Source organism: Corapipo altera, unplaced genomic scaffold, assembly GCF_003945725.1.
Source record: "Corapipo altera isolate COAL_440 unplaced genomic scaffold, ASM394572v1 46, whole genome shotgun sequence".
NCBI classification, from domain to species: domain Eukaryota; kingdom Metazoa; phylum Chordata; class Aves; order Passeriformes; family Pipridae; genus Corapipo; species Corapipo altera.
The window spans coordinates 14563799-14574559 of NW_020884883.1; positions in this window are offsets into that span (position 1 = coordinate 14563799).

Here is a 10761-nt window from a genome sequence, read left to right on the forward strand (position 1 = left end):
TCCCATAGCAGATGTTACAGAAACTTGGAATCTTGCTCACCGGAGAAAATTGTGCCCAGATGCTTGTACTTAAACTTTATGGTCCGAACTCTGCCCTCAGATGTACACATAAACTCACACAGGTTTCAGGGGGAATAATGTTCATGGATGTCAGGGACATGTCTAACTCCTTTCACAGAGCCCATATTGATTTTCAAGTGCATTGTGGGACCCGTTTTCAAAAACCAGCAGCATGGTTGATGATGATGAGGATGATAATGCTAGAGCAGCTCATAGAAGCCTCATCCAACATCAGGGCCAAAAGGTAACAAGCATTGCTCAAACACAGGTTAGTGTTTTGTGTTCTGATAAAGCTTAGCTTCAGAGACTGGGAGCCTTCAGACAGTTTTGCTTTCAAGAATGGTGCAGTAGTCCCCCGTGGAGATTTCAGCTGACTGAGTGTTCTTGTCAGTGCTGATGGTAACAAATTCTACTTGTGTATCAGTGGCTCCCAGAAGCTCTAGTTTGACACCAATGTGTGCACTGACCTGACCAACACAGGTCTGTTTGAGGTCACGTAATGTGCCTGTCAACATTACATTTGCATGCTTTTATGTAATAGCCTAATCTTTGACACAGTTAATTTTAACTACTACATGAGCTGCTACACAATCATTATGGTAAATACATCCTGGATTACTATTTGGGTTTTAAAACATTAGAGTAACTTAAGAGCCCAAAATGAAAACTGTGTTCAAATACAAGATTAAAACATATTAATTATTCTTTTCTTCATATTCGTAATGTTGGAGTTGTGATATGAAGTGCCATAAATTTACCTAACACTGTGTGATTAATCTGTCAGCATAATCTGCAGATAAGTCCTAAGGGCTCTTATAAAACAAGGCGTTAACAAAAGCAGAGGCTAGATATAATGTTTTTAATGGTCATTAATAATGATACACAGGAAAAAGGGATTTCTCACTTTAATGTGGAAAAGTTAAGTTCAGTTGTCTGAGTGCTGAGTGTCTGACATGTACAGCTACATGCTCCCTGTAGGGAAATAGATGCATCAGAATGTTTAATTCCATCCTGAAACATGGAATGAAACTTCCCTGGAGGTTCCTTCACCTTTTTCTAATGACTACAGAGTGATTGCAAGACAACACATTTAAATGACATTACTAATTTTTAGCTTGCCCCTCACCAAGAAGATTATGCTGAAAACGTCTGATTAACATGGCTACATTTCCACTGGGCAAACTAACATCTATGCAGTCATGGTCCTTTAAATAACATCTATGAAGATATGGCCCTTTAAAAAAATTTTATTTCAAAATCTCAGTAAGGCAAAAGAGTGTCTGACATACATGTGGTTCCTCTGATGTGCAATTGTGGTCCTCAGTTCACCCTCTTGGCTGTGCAAAGTGAAAAGATTTCAGTTTTAAGAGAACCAGTACTAGTTATACTACAGAGACTAATCATGGGTTGAAAAGTATTTTAACCATGTCCTAATTAGGCACTAGAGAGTTTCTGATCTATTTTGGAGAATATATTAATTGTTATTATTCATCATTACTCATTATTATTTAGTATTCAAGAAAGAAGAACTGATGAACAGGCAACCAAATGAGACAGTTATAAGAATTTATCTTTGTCAAATTGGAACCATCAGGATCGGGCAGCATTCTCCACAGTTCTGGGAAAAAGGCTCATGTGCTCCTGGTCTGAATACAAGAAGGAAGAGAGTGCAGAATCAGAGACCTTGCTGAAGGCACTTCCAGGTTGTCAGGTCTCAGTGTAGCCAATGTGAAAAATACCCTACTCTTGCATGGGATGGAGAATTGAATGTCTTGTCCAACCCTTTTCCAATCTTTACAAGGCTCTTGCATTTTAATGAAGCATTGGATTACTTCTGATCAAGAAAGAAGGCTGTGTGTCAGACACTGCAGAATTTCTGGAGAACTTCTGGAGAACTGGGAGTTCTTGGGAATTTCAAGTGAAGCCAATTAGGAAGCACTGTGCTGACAGAAGAAGAGAAGGCAGACAGTAAGGCCCCTAGAACAATACAAATGTTTGCATCAGAAAAACTAAGATCAGAGTTTTACTAAAAATGTGAAACCCGAGAACTGCTAAGAAAATGAGGATTGGTACAGATAAGGTACGAATTTATACATAGCACTGGTACGAAGTGCAGAAAATACATGATCATATCAATAATAAAGGAGAGTAAACACAACTAATAAATAATAAATAAAAATTAAATAATTAAATGTGAAAGTTATGTTTACCTTGACAATTCTTAGCAGATGGTCAACCTACTTTAGAAGGAAATCATGTCCACCCATGCTAAAGTTAGAGTCTACGGATGGGATTCTGTTGCCTAAACATGGGCAAGCAGGGGCATTTGAGATGCCTTGAATTACCCAAAATATCTGAGTGAAGCTGGGAGACTCAGGACTTCAGGGAAGACTCTGCTCACTTCTGCAGATTCAGGTGAAGGCCAAGTAGGACAGAGCTCAGGGCCTAAAATGACACAATCTTTCAGTTTAGGCAATGCAGTCTTTCCCTGAGTTATAAAACAGATTTTGGGTAACTACTGAGGTGCCCTTATGTACAGCTGGAGAGACAGCAATGTAATAAACAGTAGCAATGAGCCTAACCCTTCTCTTCCAAGTTCATCAAAGATAAAAAGGTTTGTTTCACTACATATAGGAAAATCAGGTACCACTAATGTTAAATTACCCCATCTGAATAAGAGAGATGTATTTATTTTAAATTTTTTCAATATTTTCTGACAATCTTATTTAATGTTAATGTGATTATAATTCAATATTGGAAAGATCTGTAGTTTGCATTTATATTCTGCTATGCTGTTTTTCATATTGTGATTTTAATTTATTTCTAAATTATTGTCAGTGTTGGTCACTACGACCAAATTGAAGAAGCAACACCAACCTTCAGTGACTACGGAAAGAAGAAGGATTCCTTTTGGGGGACTTCAGGAGTCTGAGAAATGCTGGCTGGTGACATCATGCTGCCAGAACTGACTGTCCCAAGAATTTAAAAATATTGTGCATGTTGATTGCCTAAGTCAGAATGCGTTGCATACGGTGCAGGGTAACTCTGCCTTAGACACTAAGTTAGCAGAAGAATTTCCAAATGCTTGTGGTTCAGCTCAAGTGTTTGTGAGTTGATTGTAGTTGCTTTGAATAAACATAACAAATCCTAACCATCTGTGGACGGCTGTGCAATGCACACACGGACACACACCCACACACACTCCTAGAGACTCACACACACACACACACACACACACACACGTATTAATGTCTGCAGCGTGTGTGCCTGTGCGTGTGTGCATGGGTGTGCATTCCCTGGGTGCTTTGAAAAAGATCGGTTTCCCAAAGTTGAAAACAATTACCAATCAAATCATCTGGGAGGAAAAATTTAATCAGAAAAATGTGAATGGTAATTAAAAACTGTTTACTTCAAGTCCTAAATGGAGTAATCCCACAACTGAAAAGCTTGTTTAAAAGAATGAAAACACCAATGAAAGCAGCAGAAACTATACCTAGATCTGTAACAGGTGTAGCAAGAAAATAATTCATAATGTGGATTTTGTTGACTTTTTTATGTTGGAAGCTGTGAAAATTTGACACTGTAAAGAGGAAATCTGGCTGTTAGTGTTAAGGACAATATGAAGAAAGCACTTTTGGGGGAACAAAAATAAAATGAACAGGGTTACTGACCACTTTTAGAACAGTAAATAACAATACGTACAAAGAGAAATATGTTTAGTAACTATTTTTATTATTAATTGAATGAAAAAGGTAGATAATGAATTATATAAAATATTTTTGTCTAATAGTAATCAATGTTCTTAAACAACAATCAGTGTTAGATCCAGATTTTTTTCATTTGAGAGTTTAAAAATAGCTGCCCAGGGAAGATTTTAGAATCCACAGCATTCTCTTTCAGTGAGTATTTCAAGATTTTGGAAATGTCAGACTGTTGGAAGAAAGAATAGTGCCAAGACTGAAAGCAAAAGGAATAAATATAATGATGCTAGTGATTACAGGGTTGTCAGGGGGGTGCTGATTTTAGACAAAAGTGTGGAATTTGTATTAGTCAACCTGATGCATAATAAATTTGAAGAATTTAATTAAAGGCAAATGACATTTGCTTATGAAAATAGATTTCAAAATACTTCAGCTTAGCATTTACATTATAGCAACATATTACACTGATGATAAGAGAAAAAGGTCAGTGTTATATATTTTAATTTTTGTTGACGTTCTTTCATTAAGATGGAGAGGACATGGAATCAGCATAACATTAAACAGATATAATCTACCTAAGCAATAGATGCCAAAAAATGATTTTAAGTAGGTGAAAAAGAAGGTAATTTCTTTAAAAAGGATGAAAAATTATAGAAGATAAACAGCTGCAAGCAGACTCTTAATGTGGACTAATTCATCAATAGCTCCTCAGGTTTGGTGCAAAGCACACTGGGGCTTTATTTTGACCTCCACAGTGCAAAGATCTATGAAGAACAATGAGATGGAGTCAGAGAAGAATACCAAGGGGTTGTTCAGAAGAGTACCAAATCAGCTTCTGAAGAACTCACCTGAAACTAAATCTAATAAACTGAGTTTTAACCATTTGTAGTAAATACTCACATGCAAAAAATAAATGCTGGAGAATACTTTAAAATCAAGCGATCCTAGATTTCATCACATACTTTATGCAGATATAAATTCTTCTGCCTCTGAAATATCAAAAGACAAGCTTGAACTATATTTCCAGAATAATTCTGAATGAATAGCAGTTTATATATCCAGTACTCAATACTTCAGTATTTTATGATTATTTTATTGCATACATTTTCTAAAAGACTAAACCTGTCTGCTTGAGTCACAGAGCCTGAGCCCAAGACCACATAAGAGCTGAAGTAAATAGCAGAAGCAGTGATAATGACTGACATTTGCATCTCAGCATCAGTTACGGATTTTCGTGGATTGAAATATCTTCTAGGTATGTAACAAAAGGGTAACTGCTTGGGTAGCAACGTGAGTTCCTGAAAGAAAGAGGGTGCTCCTTCCAGAAGGAAAGGGGAGATGGTGCCTTATGTACCAGTAAAAACTGATGTAAGGGTTTTTTATGAAGAGGTCTACACAACAATGAATCAAATGTGCATATTGGTCTGTGAAATGTAAGAAAGTAGGAGAGGAAATGGACTGTAACAATTATTCTTGCACAAATGTTTAAATGGAATCCCTCTCTCCTCACTGAAGTTGTTAAGCAACATCAGCCCCCTGCGTTGTGGAGGCTGTGGAGCCCTGTTGTATTGTTATCCAAGGTCACTCCTGTAGATCATCTCCTTGTGACAGTCTCATATGTATGGCCTGGGACTTGTAGAAATCTTGGAGCACCCTGGTAGGATAAAAGATTCTTGTATTCCCTGTAATGTGTTTCTCTTTCAGTTGTGAGGACACATAGGGACATGGTTGGGAAGGGCCTTGTTATTTCATACAGTTGTATGTGCCTCAAACTACAGAGATACCCTGAAATGGAAGACAAACCTCTACTAGTGCAGTGGAAGAGTAACAGCCTGTATATTCATTTCAAGACACCCAGTGAAGTGGCAGCTTATATTTGCACATGGTGCAAATTTGGAAAGAACATTGTTTCCAGCAAGCTGTACTTTTATAAATTGCACAATACAGCAAAATGTATGGTAGAAGAAACATCCCAGACCTAAAAAGAAGGAGATAATAAAATTATTTTTTCCTCAAGTTCCAAGAGATTTTCGAAATTAGATAATTAGAGGAAATATTTTTTCAATTGAATTACATGAAAATGCTGAAGTACTACATTCCATAAGTTGACAATGCATTGACTGTTACATTTTCTGCAAAGGAAAAGCTCCTAAACTGGATTCAAGGTTTTATCAAATAACTTTGTCCATTAATTGTTATTAAATAGTGTATAAGTCAGGCAAGATGAAAATGAAGGTAATGGAAAGATACTTTTGATGGCAAGGAACTTGCATTTCTTTCAAATTGAGGACAAATATGTATATTTAAATTTTAGGAATTGGAGTGCTCTGAACTTGTAACGTGCTGGTGTTTATAACATGATTCTTAGAATGAAATCTATATTATCACAGAATTTTCTACATCCTTTCTTAAGTGTAGCTCACCTAGAAAGATATCACAGGAAAACAGAAATAATGGAAAGAGCTTTGATTCAGCAGTATGTAGTATCTACTGTCTGACTTCACAACTTGATTTCAGCAAAGAGTGAGTTTGTTGCAATTCAGCTACTTCCTTTGGGAAACAAACGTTTACTTTTCGTCAGAATTCCAGAAGGATTGAAAAGCCAGGCAAAGGCTCCATGTACATTGTTCAGACAAGAAATGCTGTTCACAGACATCCAGCAGCACGTGCATCCTTCAGAAGTCTTTTGATGTGAAATGGTCTAGTACTCCATCTTCAAATGCTCATTGTAGAAATGGGAATTTTCTTACATAAATAGTATTGGACAGGTTTTAGAAACCTATAGCACAGTATTTCTCCTAAGGCTGCAAACTGGGGTGATTGTGTTTCTACATGTAGAGTTCTATAAACTTAAAGAGAAAAAAAAAAGTGCTACTTTATTAAGTTAATTTTTTAAAAGTTCAAATGTTATATCTGAGAGCACTTAAGAGATATGTGCATGGTACATAAAGGAAAATGGGATTTCTCTTTTGTTTCCCTTAAGAGAAAATGTTGTTTCTTATTTGACTCTAAACAAATTTGTTGGGGACAAAGTGTATGTGCATTGGTGAGAAAATAATATCAGTCAGCTGAATATGATGATTCTACCAGAAACTCATTTTCTGGAGAATCTGGGGCATTTCTTCAAGGTCTTGTATTCAGAAAAAACATTTCACCATTAAGTGAGAAATAATATAAGCATCCAACTCCCTCAGAAGACGCTGAGCAAGCAATCAATAAACAAAAACAAGTGCAAATCATCCCCATGAAGACTAGACCCAAATAAACCTTTCTTTGGAATCTTTCTGAATGGTTTCTCTGGTACCAGTAATGTCACTGTACCGACTCAGCAGCTTTTCTGTCTGTAGGGGTGATAACCTTTGGTCTTTTCTTAATCCAGTTGTTTATTTTCCAAATCACTTAGGAGCTTGCTATGTACAAATTTTCTGTTCCCCCAACAAATATGGTTGAATTTTGCAAACAAGCTCAAATTTATTGGCAAGCTGGGAAATGCAAAATCACAGAATGGTTTGGGTTGAAAGTGACGTTAAAGATCATTCAGTTCCAGTCCTCCTGCCGTGGGCAGAGACAACTTCCCCTAGACCACATTGCTCAAAGCACCATCCAACCTGACCTTGAACACTTCCAGGAGTGGGGAATCTAAAGATTATCTGGGCAACATATTCCAGTGCCTCACCACTCTCACAATAAAGAATTATTTTGTAATATCTAATATGACAAAATAACATGACTGTGGGCCAAATAAAACCTTTGTCTGCTCTCACATTCCCTATCCCAAGCAGGATTGGCTCCCCTTAAAATTTGAAATACCAGAAATTCCTAGAAATTTATTATAATGCTGCAGTTTTCAAGTCCAAGGCATGTGCAATTGTGATATTGATGGTGGTAGTTCCACCAACAGACACCTTTTTGTCTTACCCGAGTTCCAGATTTTCTCTGGAGCTGATGCTTGGAGGGATGGGGAGGATTACTTCCCATGGAGGAGGATGGAGGATTACTTCCTTCAGATTCTTATCTCTACCTCTAATCCCCACACCTTAAATCTATCAGGGTATGTATAGCCTGGGCTGCCCCAGCCAGGTTGCAATCGCAACGTGTGCAGCTGCTCCAAGTTCTAAGAGTCTGCTGCAGGTGATAGAGCACAGACAGCTATTGGGTGTTTACAGCTTTTAAAGGAAAGATGAGTTAGAATCTCATTTGGTGTAGGTTTTTCCACTGAACATAGCTATTAACTGATTTTCAAAGGCCTTTGGTATTTGCTAGTAGTCAGTTTTCCCAAAGGCATTGTGAAGATCAGATAGACTGGAAGTACCATCAATTTGTTGATCTTGTATGTTCACTATACTGATGAAGTTTAAAAGTGCAATTACTTCAGATTCCAACTGTATCACTGCCATCAGTTACTCTAGTCCTTAAAATGCTTATTTGTACTTAACAATAAACAGCAAAAAACTTCATGGAGGATGATGACTTCTCATTTCTTTAACACAAGAAGTGGCACGGAATCCAATTTTTTTGTTTGCATTTTTTTTTTTCCAAGGTCACTTAGTTAATTTTTCAATCGTAAAATCATATGTGTCTGTGATAGTTTCAGTCTAGGCCTTCCTGGAGACCAGCCTGTAACCAGGAAGGAACTAGGGAAGTGACCAAGGAAGTGTTTCATGCTATTCCTTTATGTAAACTGAGGTTTACATAAAAAAGCTGGTCAGAGACACCTCTTTCCCTCTTCTTCCAGTAAGGTTTGGGAATGGTAGGTCCCTGTCTCGGCCTTGCTTATCTGGAGCTGAGGCCTGCAGTGGCTGCTGTTGTCTGTCACACGTGAGGGGAGGGTGCTGGGCCGTGTCTGACCGTCCTGCTTTTCTCAAGGGAAGTGGTGAGATTTTGCTAGTTCTTTATTTTGTTAGTTACTGGGTTTTTCAATTGTGCAAACCTGGTTTGGTTTTGTCCATTTTTGTCTCTTTTTGTCCTTTTTCCCATTTTCCCTTCCCCTCTTTCCCTTTTGGAAGCGATTTGGGATTCTTATGTTCATATGTACATAACACCTTACCTGTATATCTGTAATATATGTAATATATATATATATATATATTATATAGCTTTTGCTATTCCATTTTTTTTCTTTTCTCTCTTCTGCTAGCTTTTCTTCTGTAGTCTATGGGGTTTGGCAGGAAGCCAACTACAACCGGCTACAGCCTCTCCCAGACCAAGACTAATGCTGGCAGTGTTTTCAAGCAGCTCTGCTATTGGTATCTCCACAAGGGATTCCTTTAACAGTAGAGACAAAAAGTACAGGTGAATATCACAGAATCAGGGGCTTACTTTGACAGAAACCTTGAACCTCATCTTGTTCCTCAATACCAATAAGTTTGTTGTTCATTCCCGGCTTTCCTATAAGAAAATTTATGATTAAGGCAAGATCAACAAGTTGAGAGCAACTTGTATTCGTGATTGCAAGTTGGTTTTTTTCCTTACCTTACGTTATTGCATTTTTGTCCCATGGGGATTTCTGGTGGATAAACATGGCTAAAGAAAATTCACAAATATTTTGCTTAATGTTTCACGAATTGTTTTTCCTGTAACCTACATATTCCATTAAAATGGTCTCAATGTTGCAGCTTTTAACAATGTTTGCTTTTTTAAAATAAGTTAAATATTCATGAAGGTTTTAAAATTAAATAACTTCAGATTTTTCTTTGTGAAAATTTTTTCGTTTTTATCATTGCCACTAATATTAGTATCCTGAATAGATATTGTAATAACTAGAATAGGCTGAAATAGTCTGAAATTTTAAAAATGAAAAGAGGTCATAATTATATTTATTGGTGCACTGAGTTCTAGATGACAAGGGAAATTATTTAGTCTGAACATTTTCCTCAATGAATATGAAAATAAAATAAAAATAGACTCCTCCATTTGTTAGAAATTATCTTATAAGAATCGATGCTGTAATTACAAGCCTTGTGTAACCCTGTGTGCCAGTTATCTTACTGAGCAGAGCATACTAGAGCATATTTAACAGACGAAGTTGAAGAAGTCAAGCAAATATTTTGCAAAACAAGTCAAAGATCTTCTGAACTGAGCCATGGCAAAGTCCTGTCCTTCGGGAGAGGGGGAGCTTGTTGTAAGTATACAGTGTAAATGTTCCCGAGTAATTTCCTTTCTGACTTCCATAAATCACAGAGTACTTTAATTGCGAATGCATTACCAGCAGACCATGGCCTAAACAGGATTATGGATTTGCATTTGTTGATAAGATTAGCCCACGTTTTTGTAGTTTACTTAAGATCCTTTCAAATATTTTTCTCTTATCTATAAACTACTGATTGCATTTCAGGCTGCTTAATTATTAATCTCTATTAAACAAACATAGTAATTAAATATTACTTGATATAAAACATACTTTTGTTAAACACTGAGTTCATTTTCTGGCTAAACAAAATGAGAAGTAGGAAAGGAAAAGACAAATACTGAACTTTTCTTGTTTAAATTTCACTTTTTTCAAGTTCATAAAATAGTTGTAAAAATGAATTCATTTTGCAAACTTCTGATATTTTATAAAGATGTTTCCATTCAATATACAATCAGTCTGCAACTTCTAGAAATGTTTTTTAAAGCCTAGTTTGAAATAGGATGATCAGTTCAGATTGCTCGAGTCAGTCACATGGTGTTCATTCTGTTAATTAAGTTATTCTTAATGAATTCTGAATCTAGTCCATTTAGTCAGGAGGTTTCAAAAACCAATGTTTGTTTTTCAGGAGTCTTTACAATACAGGAAAGTAGAATAACCCGCTCTTCACAGCCATGGTGCATAGAACAAAATGTAACCAGTTTAATTTACAAAGAGGGACAATTTTGTTATATATTAGGAAAAAATTCCCACAGTTGAGGAACAGAATAAATTTCCAGAAGAGGTTGTAGAGTCCCGGTCACTGTAGGATTTAAAACCAGAAATGCACATGCCTGTAATGGTGAATATGTGGACCTTGTGTGGGCATGTGGA